The 13,913-nt window shown below is 35.9% G+C and overlaps 1 protein-coding gene across 1 annotated transcript in view; it reads left to right on the top strand.

Moving 5' to 3' along the window:
- HTR1F (5-hydroxytryptamine receptor 1F) overlaps positions 1 to 13,913 on the top strand; it is a 122,630-nt gene that overhangs the window by 35,771 nt on the left and 72,946 nt on the right. Inside the window, exon 2 of the mRNA XM_072431926.1 lies at positions 13,136 to 13,189. The gene's annotated coding sequence lies outside the window, so the exon portion shown is untranslated. The remainder of the gene's footprint in view (positions 1 to 13,135; positions 13,190 to 13,913) is intronic.

The following is a 13,913-nucleotide window of genomic DNA, read 5'->3' as shown; positions in this document are numbered from 1 at the left end:
TCACCTGACTTTGCAATGCGCGGACGTAAGATTAGGTGACGTATGCTGCTGTATTTATAAAAAGAAAAAAAAAGTGTGCACGTGTTCACCTTTTGAATGTCGGAAAAACCCGAAGATATGTGACGAGGCTATGATCACATTCAGTCTTTATGACCATGATGGTAAAGACAGAAGAGGAGAGGCTTTTTTATTTTAAAAAAAAGGGCATTTAAAGCTAAAAAGCACATTTTACTTTTTATTGTAGGGTTATGTACTCTTATCTATAAAAAATTATGGTGATAGCTCTGTTTTATTAGATTTTTTTCCCCATCAGGAGATGTGGCAAAACAGCTCTTTCAAATAAAATAGTTGGAAAATATACGATTTAAAAATATAAAATTTAACTTTTCCATACTATACTGTATATATATTCACTCTATGAAACATAAACCTCCCACATGTTATGGCTAGTTAAATATTTTACTGCTTTAACATTGACAAAACCATAAAAAAAATCCATTTTTCTTATTATTTTAAAAAACATTATTTTTGTATATTACTTTCCTTCCATTTACAAGTAATAATAAATAAAAAAAAAATAAACTATATTACAATGTTTTACAAATTTTAGGTCACATTGGAATTGGGCTTCAAAGCCAAACTGTACTCTCACCCATAGTAACAAGAAACCCTCACTCACCATTATGCTGAAGAGAAGGGCTTTCTGCATGGAAGACGTGGACTCTCTGCAGCTGTCCCATTCTGCTCAAAATCCTTATTGATTGTAGAGAGGTAAAGTTTGGTTGCTGAATAGAGCTTGCTGCTTCCACATAGTGAGCAGCGGTCATTCTTTTCAACATTAGTTATTTAGTAATTATTTACAAATATTGCTATCAGTATTCTGTAGTGAAGGCTTATATTTGTCATTAAAATCAATATTTATATAACACAGTGCTTTACAAAGATCATGCTATTGGGTTTGGTAGCCTTAAAAAAATCACTTTTCTCCTCTGCCATCATTTTTGTACCTGGTGGTATAAATACATAACCACTAGTGCTTTATGCCATGCCCTATTCAAATATACATTAGCAGTGTATTCTTAGAAAGTCGATGTCATTATGTAACAAAGCATGTTGGAAATTGTTTATAGTGGTCTTCCCTAATTCTCAGTGTATAAAAAAGACTGAGTCATTCTGTAATAATTTTCATTACTGCTAGTAAATATTTGCCTGTTCAGACCCAGGAGGGGAGGGTTGGTAATGATGAGGTGAGGTGGATGGGACATGGCGGATAGTGTATTGCATGATGTTCATAGGACCTATATGAAGTATGCAATGTACGGAGCAGTTTGTATGGATCAGATTGGTATGCAATAGGGAATATACAGCACAGTATACAGAGGGAAGGTATTTATTAAAGAATGTAAATGTTAGGTAGTAATAAATGCATAGCAAAATGTATAGAATAGGGTGTAATACATTAGAGATTTACAGCATTTACAGTTTATAGAGTATAAGTAGGACCATGGAAAAGTATAAAACAATTTACAGCAAGGAGCATTATGGAATATTACATATCCACCACAATGGACAGGGGAGACCGTAATGTAGTTAAAAATGTGCAGCACCTGCAAAGAGGAGAACATTATGCAGTATAGAATGTCCAGAACTATGTGCATAATGGTTTGTTTTAGGTAGGGAACGTACAGCACAGTGAAAAGAATGGTGTGGTGAGAAGTATATAATATACAGCAAAGTGCACAGAATGGTTGGTTTTAGGTATAGGGTGTATACCACAATGCACAGAATCATGTGGTGCAAAGTATAGAATGTACGGCACATTGTACGGAATGGTATGCTTTAAATATAGAATGTACAGTACAGTGCACAAAATGGTGTGTTGTGAAGTATAGAATGTACAGCTCGGTGTACAGAATGGTGTGGTGCTAATTGCAAAATATACAGCACAGTGCACACAATGGTGTAGTATAAAGAATATAATATACAGCACAGTGCACATAATAGTTTGTTTTAAAGCTTACATAAACTCAGAATTTTTACTGTACATAAAAGGGTATACAACAAAGTAAAAATTTTGTTTGTGTTTTTTTTAAGTACAATACCCTAGGCAATCAATAATGAATGGGAGCGCAGAGCCTCCCTAGATACCTACGTCATGCATCCCGGAAGGCTCATTTAGCGCATGCCAAAACATATTTGGCATGCACAGAACAAGCCCTTTTATCCATAGAAAGAAATTGCCGATCTTAGACATGTGCAGTGTGAGATCGGGTGATGCAGGAAGAAGAACCCAGAAGAAGAGAGGACAAAATGTCGGCACCCCGTGCTTCCTCTGCGCCGGGCTGAAGACAGATACCAGGATGACGCGGGACCCGATGGAAGAAACCTCCCGATGGATAGACTGATCTGTGGGATTGAAGGTAAGGTGTTTTTTGTTTTGGATTTACTTCTGCTTTAAGTATAGAATGAACTGCACAATGCACAGTATGGTGTAGTAAGAAGTATAGAATGTATGGCACAGTGTACAGGATGGTCTGTTTAGTATAGAATGTACAGCACAGAGCACATAGTGGAATGTTATTCAGTACAGAACATGTAGCCCATGTTCTGTACTACAACTAGTCTTACCATATGGCAGCCGTATTAAAAGAGATACATTTTAATTTTTTTATGCCTTTGCATCTCCTGGATTCTTGAAAAGAATATTAGTAACCAGGAGCTTTGTTTGGTTTTCTATCTATTTATGTGGTTCATTTCTATGTCTGTTCCTAAAAGTCATACATATGATTTGCATTTGAATCTACCTCCCACTGCAATATGTTTTCATGACTTCATTTCCATAGGTAAAATCTATAAACAAATGGAAATCTGTTTATATCGGAAAAACTCATTAATATGTATTACCTGTGTAACGAGAATAGAAGACTGTTGAAGCACAGAAATACCATTTATATTTTTCATTAGGTTAAGTTTATTGGTTAAATAAAGGTAAATTAGACAAATAATTGTTTTGAAATTACCTATTTGTAATAAGGTTAATGTAAGAGAAAAATTCAAAGAAGGGTTTTCATGGCTCTTTATGTATATCTATTTAAATACAATTTATATATATATATATATATATATATATATATATTCCTCAACTTACTATGTCTTTAGCACACACAATTTCACGTCATGGACCACAAAATTTATGGACAGCATGCGCTGTGTGTCACTCAAAGGGGAAGAAACCTCCCCCAGAGTGCCGTCATAATGCCAGAACCCACCCACTCTCCCATCACAGGTCGTAGCCTGCTATGGGAAAGTGAGTAGGTTTTGTCCAGAGAAGGGGTGCACTGGCTAGAGCCACGGACCACCCAAATTTTCTTGTGAACCGCTGCTATACCCCATTGGCCCCACTGACATGCTAGACAATCTGGACAATCAGATCTCTTCTATTTTTTTTTAATAAATAAATCCTTTGATAAATATACACTTAAATTGCAAGCGATTGTTTACAGGGGGTATTGTTTTTTTCTTTCTGTCTATTCTAGCTGTCAAGAATACATTAGTGTTTTTTTTACATAGTTAGGTTGAAAAAAGGCATAAGTCCTTCGAATTCAACCACTAGGTAAATAAACATATATCCCTGATAAAACCATATAAACATAGTTGGTCCAGAGGAAGGCAAAAAAACTCTGGTTCAATTTTCTCCAACACGAAAAAATTCCTTCCTGATCTTGTAAGGCAGTCGAATGTGACCTGGATCAACAGTCTATGGTGTCATTTCTTTTAAACTTTAATGCCCAGTTTTTTTATGTGCCTCAATAAAATCATCTAACTTTTTCCTAAAGTACTTCTCCGACAGTACTTGCTGAAACTACTTCCTGCCTGAGCCTATTCCACATTTTCAAAGACATTACTGTGAAGAATTCCTTCCTTATCTGGGGATTAAATTTATTTTCCTCCAGACGCACCTTGCCCTCTATAATGACCTTAAAGTAAATAATTGGGAATGGACAGAATGGGGACAGGTGAGCACAATTATTAAAGTGCAATCGGGCAGGTAAAGGTATTTTGCTGCATAAATAGATTTTATTTCTGCAATAAAGGACCTGCTGGATCACAATTTTTAAAATTTTTGGATTTAGTCCTACTTTAAAAAGTCACTATGCAGTGATGCATTGGTTAGTTCAGATATTACAATAAATAAACGGGCAAGGGGCCAGCACAAGAACAACCTGAAAAACCAAGCATAGTTAAACTCACAGAATATTATTAATTTTTAAAGAACTTGTGGAGTGGTGCAGATTCTCCTTTGCTGAAGACATACAATGAAAAGAGCTGCTAGCTGTGCTCAGAGAGGTAATTAACAATGCATGAACAGTGTGCTGTATGTTCCAGCAAAAGCAAAATGTTACAACATTATATTTACTTTGCCTTCACTCAAAAAGAAGGCATTCGTTTTATACCACCATGCCAATAAATAAGAGTATGCTGTACCCAGCTAGTAAACCCTGAATAATAAGAACTCCTGGTATATTGTCAAACTATGATAGAAGATGAGGAAATTTATATAAATAAATACTAATTTTTCTACATCTGTGTTTAAATGATACAATATAGAGCACAAACATTTTCCAAATGCAAATCTATTGTCATAGTAACTTAGTTACAAAATTACAAAAATACTAAATATTTCCTATGGCCCTAGATCCTGTATAAGATAGAAGAATATTTCTACCAGTGTATGGAGGATAGCCATGAATGGGGTCCTAGATTTAAAAAAGATAGGCTACAACAGTGTCAAGCATCCCCACTGAAATTTGATAGGCAGTAGAGAGAAACTTTGGAGAAAAAATAAACACTAGTGGAATGAAATGATGTAAAATATTTTGGATTACTAAAGTTATCCTAATTTAGAAGCTTGAAAAGTCTGATTCTGCATCCCGTTCCCTTGGTGTCCTTCTTCTCCTCGTTGATGCCCCCAGCAGTGTACTTTTTATTTATTGTTGTCTTTTCTTCCTAGCTTTGTCCCAGCAATAGGCAGGTCTAGATGATGCTGGAAGTGGCGCTAAAGTGGTAGCATTATCACTATGTTCTGCATTATTACACTAGGTTACTTTCATCAGGTCTTACGGAACCCTGCTATTCCTATATCCACATCCCAAAGTACAATAACATGGTTTTCAGTGAAAAGAATGTCTCCGTGATCACTTGGAAAAATGTCATCCTAACCCATGGCCAAAAGGATCATTGGTATCCTTTAATGTGAGGCACAAATTGCTCATTGTTCAAGGAAACAGTAGCATCCACAGGAGGAACCTTAGGGTTTCGTGGAACCCTAGTTGAGAAACCCTGCACTTAAGTGATAAGGGATACTCTGAAAAGGGCAGGTAATACCTTCATCTCAGGGCTAAAAAAAATAAGCCTAGGGTTGGGCTTTAAATATTTTGTCTATAACAGTAGTTTAAAAATGATTGCTAAAATGTGTACATTTTCATATAAATGTCCCTTGTAAAAGAAAAGTGTGAGGTATTTGTAAACCCGCCACATCATACTGTCCTACAAGAGAAATAAAGTTTGCACACAACAAGCAACAAGGTTACAAAAAGTTAAATTTGCTCTAGAAAGGCCTGGAGTGTGGGAACTCAGTGAGGGTTAGTGGAAGGCCTTCATGACTGGGAGGGGATAGGGAGCAGGCAGTGGAAGGGTTAATTATAAGGGAGGTTTAGGGAGATAGTTAGCATGAGTGAAATATGACGTAGTGTGGGGTAAGGGTAGGAAGAGTGAAAAGGGGGAAAAGTCAGAAGCATTTGGCAGCTGGACAAGAAGAGAGAAATGTTTCCAGCCCTCCCACTCCTTTGAGTGTTTTTGGGAGGTGTTTGGCTTGGGTGGTGTGTAGGCGGTGAGGTCCTCGAGGGAAGTTAGATGGTTGATGTTTCAGTGGGGGTGAGAGACTATGGTATTAGGTTGTTATTGAAAGGATTCAAACGTTTTTTGGCTGGAAGGGCTGAGAGTACCGCTGGTTTCATTCCCGAGCTGGTTGGTTGTGGCTGGGTGCATATATATCACGGTGGTGCAGACCCAAAGAAGGGGTAAAATTCTGGGGCCTTCGGGAACCAGTAACTGGGGAATTTAAAATTTGGTTGAAGATTTAATAAATGGGAATGTTTGGTTATGTTTATATGGTATTAAAGAAAAGGTTTTTTTAATGTGTTTTACTGGTATTTTATTTTTATTTATGATTATATCATTGTTGATAAAGTTATGTTTATTTTAATAAAAGGCCTGAGGGCCAATTAACCAATATTACTGTCAAAGTATTTTTGGTGGGGCTGGGGGGGGGGCTGACTCCGGGGGTCCTGCCTTGTCACAGTCATGTACATTGTATTTTTTATTATTAATATTATTATCATGTTTTACTTTCTGTAAGCCCATTAGGCAACTATCAATTTGTCTTCAAAGTGGGGAAAAAACCCTTTTCTAATCAAATAAAGCAGTCACCTAGACGGCACGTCTCTTACCTGTTTCCAATGGCTAAATACATGAACTCATCCATAACTTTACATAACGTCATAACACAGTGATGTATTGTTTGGTTCAAAAAATCACAAAAAATGAACCGGTAGGGGCCAGCACAACAACCTGAAAAACCAGGCACTGTTAAACTTGCAGAAAATTAGTAATTTATAAATAACTTGTGGAGTGCTGCAGATTTTCTCTTACTGAAGAAATATAATGAAACGAGCAGCTAGATGTGCTTAGATGTCTAGAGAGGTATATAACAATACATGAACAGTGTGCAGTATGTTCTGACAAAAGCAAAACATTAAATTATTACATTTACTTACCTTTGCTTGGAAAGCATGCATTCATTTTGTACCACTATTCTTTCAAATAACAGGGACCCCTTTGGTATACTGCCATACTGTGATACCAGTCATGAAGAGTCCAAAAGAAAAATAAATAAATCTTTCTAATTTCTTTAGGTTCTATTTATTTTTGCACGTAATTCTTCTAGATCTGTGCAGGAATCGAAGAATATAAGGCTCTAAATGTTTTTCAAATGCAAATCAATTTGTATATTAGCAAAATAAAAAAATACAAAAAGACTTTCCATTGTGCTAGATTCTCTAAAAACTAGAATAAGAAACTTCCAATTGTAAATGGGGAAAAAGACATAAATGCACTATGCTGAAATTGAATTTCAGAATTACCAGATCCACTGACCTTAAACTGAAAAAATTTGTCAGTTTGCACTTATGGTAAGTTTATACAAATCCACAAATTCAAAAGCAATCACATGAACCATTCAAAGAACTGTTGGCAGAGAAAAAAAGGGCATCCAGCAGTGTATAAAAAGCTGTAAATGTGTTTTACCTAAAAGAGATCAATTTATCTCAGTCTGCATCAGTCAGTCTGTGCTAAATCCAAAACCTGACCTTAGTTCCACCACTTCCCTATTACTAGTCCCAACCACAAATGTACTGTATATACTGTAATAGCTATTCAATTCTCACAGAATGAATGGAGACGTTTCTTTCCAAATTTGAGTTGGCTGCCTCTTCCACAAATACTAATATAAAGTATTTATATAGAGGCAAGTATCATGCAGCAATTTACAGTCATGTTACTAACTTTCCCGTTCAATCTAATATCTCAAAGGCCAATTTTTCCTACCAGTTGGGATTTTCTTTAGAATGTAGGAGACAACCAGAGTGTTCAGAGAAACTTCATACAGACAGCACCCTGTTTATGTGGAGGATATCTTGGACTGTTTATTAAAGGGAGCTTCCAGCTTCCATATTACCCCCCTCTTGCAAACCCCCACAATATAGGGGTTTCATTGGGGGGGTAGCACCCTCTCCCAAAATATTGGCCCTTGCCACCACTGGGAGTTTGAGAGAGAAGGGTATTTTTTGCCCACTTCTTTCTTTGGCAAACCATAATCCAAAGGTCCTTTTACAGATAGCAGAGGGAACACATAGTTGCTGCCCCATTTCCTAACAAGAAGGTCTCGTTCCTTCTTCTGGGTTTATTATTAGGGAAGATGCCATGTTCTTTAAAAGACTATCTGGCTGGAGCAAATCTGGCTAGCTAACCATATAACCCATTACAGCCACCGAGGAATGGTATGCCACAGCTCAATGGACTGACCTGCTCAGCCAGCAATTGACTGAGCCACACTATACTTGTCATGCGCCTCTGTGCCAAATCACCAGTCATCAAAGCTGGAACTACTACCTGGTGAGCTACTCACAAACTTTTCAGTGACTTTTTCTATGAATGAGTAAATCATCCATAGCACACAGAGAATTTGATTTAAATTTGTGTACGCAGGTTTGTCCAATATTTAAAAAAATGATACAGATACAGTGGATTAGAAAACTAGGTTGATTCCTGAGGTTATACAAAAATGAACAAATGTTTTAAGGGACATTATTAACAATGTATACATTTTATATATACAAATCAGTAATTAATAATGTAGTAGCTTTAGGAATAAAATATTTAGCAGTAAATTATTTTTAGTGGATATAATTTTATTTATAGTACTAGTATAGTATATATGCATTAGGCAGCATTTCTAAATACTGCTTTAGGAAGCAGGCAAAGCATTTGAGAAGAATCTGACGGCTTACCGTTTGACTTTTATTGCAGTTAACAAGCTCTACATCAGTGTGTTCAGCTATTAAAATCCCTTGTTTCAGCAAAGTATAGTCTTATTTTAATAATACTGAGATGCAGATTTGACATAAATATACCCGGTGGCACAGGAAGGAGTTTCTTGTGACTAGAAGAAAGGATGCCAGGCAGTTTTTTGTGAATTTATTCCAGCTTCAGATGAAGCATGGGAAACTGGTGTATCAGTGCTGACCTCCTTTAATGTATACCTTTGGGGTTATTTTTCATTTGCAGGTGCTCTTGGATTGAGTCATTAGTGTGGTGATAATCTAACATTAGTACTTTTAAACAAAGACCAAAAGAAGCTGGTGTTTCTGTACACAATACAAAATATTATCATTACAAGAGTAAATACACAAAGATAATAGATTACAAGTGCATTCAGTGAATATAAGCGGTCCTTCCCAGTTCACATTTCACGGGATATAGGACTAATTCGCTATACATAATAATCCCTAGTTAGTCAAAGTGACAACAAGTAGAACGTCTCCTGTCCCGACGCATTTTGCCAACAGGCTTCCTCAGGGGATGTATAGAGAACGTTAACGCATGGTAACTGAGAGGGTTTGATATGAAGGCAGAGAGATTCCTTTGAGTAGGTGGGATTCACAATACCCAATCATATGGACACAATTTTCCTGGTGTTCAAAAAGTAGCTACTATATAAATACTTTATAATAGTATTAGTGGAAGAGGCAGAAAATTTACATTTGGAAGGAATCTTCTCTATTTATTCTGCAATCACTGAATTACTATAACATTATATATATATATTTGTGGATGGGACTAGGAATAGGGGAGTGATGGACCTAAAATACTCAATCTGAAAGCATGGACACAATTTTCCTGGTGTTCAAAAAGCAACCACACGTCTCCGGTACACATCTCAGGCTCAGAGAGGTGGGCTTGTTGTGTCTCTGAACATGCAGGCTCAGACCTGCGATGGGAGAGTGGGCCGGTTCTGTCATCAAGACATTACTCTGGGGGAAGTTTCTTTTCCTTTGAGTGACACACGGCACTGCTTTAAACATCCCAAAAAATACAAGTTTCCTTTTTTTTTGGAAAAGTAGAGAATACTTCCCTATTTTATCCTAAATTAAAAAGTGTGGTCTATGAAAACATGAAATTGGAACTGGGGTGCCACATATAAAAATGACAGACAGATTGTGTATTCGTTATACCCATATCATACCCAGTATATCCTGGTGTATTACTCTGCATGCATAGCTCAGTAAATTACCAGAAGATTGAGAACAGGCAGATAAATAGGTTTTATTGCACGAGGGACATCATATGTGCCTGTTCGCAATCATCCTCCTGTAATGTACTGAGCTTCACATATGCTGGTGGCCATGGTAGAAAATTTGCTCCACACTTCTGCTGTTCTCTGTACTCCCAGGAAAGCAACTTGAGGCTGAGCAGAGTATGATCTGGTCAACCATTTGGGTTTTACAGTACAATCTTTATACAAAATCATTTCTTTTTACCAGCCACTGAGTAGAGCTTACTTAAACAACCCATTCAATATCTATCCAGGCACGCAACTTTCCTTAGAAGATGAGCATTGCTTGGAAAATGGTACAATAGAGATAAGTTTTTTTTTTAATACTTGATTGAATGTTCTACAGATTTCTTTATTTTTATGGAAATTTCTCAGTATCTCAGAATTCTTTCTTACAGTTGCCTTTAGATAAGCAATCACAGAATACACATAAACTGCTCTATTTTGACCTTATAATCACCGCTTGTGCTAAAAAAAATTTTAGATTAGCAATTTATCTCTAGAAAAAGGCATTTTGCAAGACTATTGCTTTCTTCAGCATGCAACAGAGACATCACATTTAACTTAAGACATGTTATGATTCACTTATATTTCGTGCTTTATGCACCTTATATATCACATATTATATCTATTTTAAGTATTTTTTCATATGCAAATTTCCAGTGCCTCACGGTTTGAGTTTGATTAGGCAATGTGATGTGAAATCTAAAAGAACTTGATATCACGTACCAATTTTGTCTCCAGGCAAGACACTTCTTATATATTCTACAAATTTGCATTTTCAAAATGTTTCCAGAGATTTAAAGGAAATCTGTCACCAGCCAAATGCTTGTCTGGGAGGATGTTAAACCTGCCATTCTCAGAGTCCCAGACAACATACAAGTACCTAGGCAGTCACCTCATTTATATTCTTTATTATATATATTATTTATTTATTATTTATACTGATTCCCTGTATTATGTATCTCCATATGCAATGCAGAGATCTAGGACCACTTAGGTTTTTTTGAGTTAAGCCACCCTAATTAGTATAGTATGAATCTATATAACACATACCATGTTAAAAGTTTCCCACTTTAGAAGGAAGGGCAAAGAATTTGAATCATGGTTTAAAGAAGCCTTGGAATTTGAAACAAATCTGAAAAGAAATCTAATAAATCTTTATGTGGGGGATCACTTAGTCATATGGTATTAAAGATGACCATCTTGGAGAATAGCATGTAATGGTCTAAACAGAGTTGGGAGCCAATGTGGGTAGAGAAAAACCTGCATAGTGTGGGGAAATGACGGAGTTATAGTGTTCAGCACGGGATGATAAGGTAAATGCTCAGTTCAGGGGAACAGAAACAGGGGATGGGACAATATTGCCTAACGGGACAGAGGGAACAATAGGGTAGGTATAGGGGTAGCTAGGGGTGTGAAAGAACAGTGATGTCAGTAAAAAAAAACACATTGTTGTTGCAAGCTGTAAAGTCTGTACACTACTGCTCTCCCTCCTCCTCCTTCTGGTGCTGGAACAAAACAGAATCTGTCAGTCTTAGATATGATTACCCAACCCACAGGGGCCTAGCATAGAAACAAGTGTGCCTCCGCTCAGCTGCAGGAGACAACCAGGAACAATGGGACAGTTCTGCAGAATACGGGGTGTGTGGGGGTTATGATAAATGTCTTATAGACAATATTAACATTAGCCCAACATAGAGACTTTATTATTTTTAGGGGTGATTCATAGTTCTATTTATTTAAAGATTTAGAAGGCTATTATTTTCAGCTTACTGCCAAAATAATCTATTTTGGAGAAGGATCAAGATATGACTCAGGTATTTGTGTCTTCAAAATCACTTAAATGGCCTTTATTTAATACTTTTTGAAGCTACTGACATTCAGTCGTAAACACCTATTGATTTTCATTCCTTTCTTTACCTATTGAATGATAATGCTTGTTTTAACAAAAAAAGAACATAGGATTTTTATTCAATAACTTCTACCTACAACTTATAGTTTTGTTTGGGGAGATTTTTAGTTTTTAAAATCAACCACTGTCTTTTTAAGTAGAGCTATATAAATCCTGTTTATTATTATTAATAATAATAATAATAATAATAACTAAACAGCTGAATACACAATTGAAATATTACTTTAATTTTTTACCTGCCAACGTATTTGTTTTTGTTAGACATTTATGATTATCAGTAAAATCACACTGAAACTTTCCAACTTTTGATGTAATAATGTTGGTTCAATGTCCAATAGGTGGGCTGAATGGGGAAATTTTACATAGGAAACTAATCTGATGAACCCCAAAAATAAATTGTCAATTGGTAGATATAGATTGACATTTATGTATTTTACCTGTGTATTTAGCTGGTGGCCTAGAGTTTTTCATGGTATCCATTCAGTGGTAAGTAGCTGGGTAGCATTCCTTCTTTATCATTCATATTTTTTCATTCTAATGGTCCTGGAGAAAATAAATTAAAGATAGAAGAGCCACCTTGCCCTTTATAATTATAATTTCCCAACTATAATTATTGCTTATTTTTTAGTGCATGATTTTGCACATTGAATCGCCGATTTACCCCCTGCTCCACGTAATAATCTCATGTCCCTTTAATTACACATAAACAGACTAGCATAATATTTTTTTATATATGTCTATGAAAAAGCATTGCTACTAGGTCTTTATTATACATGTTGTTACCTTATTGGTTACAATATTTATTGCATTACAGTGGGGCAAAGAATTAATGTTCTAGGTCATGTACAACATGCAAATATTATTATCAGCCAACTTTTCGGTGAGTTATGCCTAACAATTACAGGCCTACAATATATTATAAATTATCATAAAAGACAATGTATCACTTTTAGACATAAAAATCCGGATATAAATGAACCGCCCAGGTGGGTAAAACCTACATGAAGTAATTCTCCTTTACACTAGTCTCTCCTCCCTTTTTTAATCATGCAATAAAACATGTAATAGGCTTCCCCACTATGACATATGACATATGTGCCAGGTGCAAAAAATATTGTTCCTAGGAAGACAGTTCATACATCTAACTGATAGTCTGAGTATGTGATGTACTTAATACTTAACCCCAAGACAGAAAGTAATACATAAAACCTGGTATCAGCATTTATTTATTCATATATGCTGATAATTGTTTCTCTTTTTAATTTTAGGAAACCGTATTCGTCAGCTCTTCATCAAAGATGATGAACAATAGCCTGAAAGAGGTATTGTATACTCTTTTTTATCATAAAAACCTGACCCTGTGCATCGAATTCAGGAGTCTAATATGAAGTTAAGGAATGTTCTTGTTATGCTTTAAAATGTACAGAGCACAGAAGCGAAACTCATCATTATTTTGTATCAACTGTGCCTAATTAAATGTGTGAAGCTATGATATTGTTGAATACTCCTTTTTAAATGTAAATCTCAGAAAAATAAATGGTAGAAAGAAAGGTTTGGGAGCAATGTTAGTGTGCTACTAATATTATAAAGCAAGCATTATGCGATCGTAAGTTAATTTTTGAGTTTTGCATGATGTCCTGCAACCAGAACACAGATATCTTCAATAGTTCATTGCAGTGTACAATCTGAAATTTGTGCAATATTACTAACTTCTCTATCACCAGTTACATTAAAGGTAGATTTGAATTTGATTGGTTGCTGCTAGAAATTGTTTATCTATGCAGTTTTTGTGAGATAATGAGAAGACTGCAATGGGTTGTCTTGGGAATGCCTATTCTTCATTATAGGCAGGGCTTCTCATAACAGCACATTATTTACAAAAGGGACGAAGGGAAAGTGGTGCACCAGATCAATACCTGGGTGAGCTGATGTCCTGAACATAAAGAATTGGCACCTTGTAGGCATCTCAAACCTTAATTTTAAATATTGCCCAGGGAGCAGCTTTAAAATAAAATCTAAATTATTATAGGAAATAGACTTTAACAA

This window comes from Pyxicephalus adspersus, chromosome 1, assembly GCF_032062135.1.
Source record: "Pyxicephalus adspersus chromosome 1, UCB_Pads_2.0, whole genome shotgun sequence".
NCBI classification, from domain to species: domain Eukaryota; kingdom Metazoa; phylum Chordata; class Amphibia; order Anura; family Pyxicephalidae; genus Pyxicephalus; species Pyxicephalus adspersus.
Note: the sequence above shows the minus strand (reverse complement) of the source record. Positions and strands in the feature narration are given on the sequence as shown.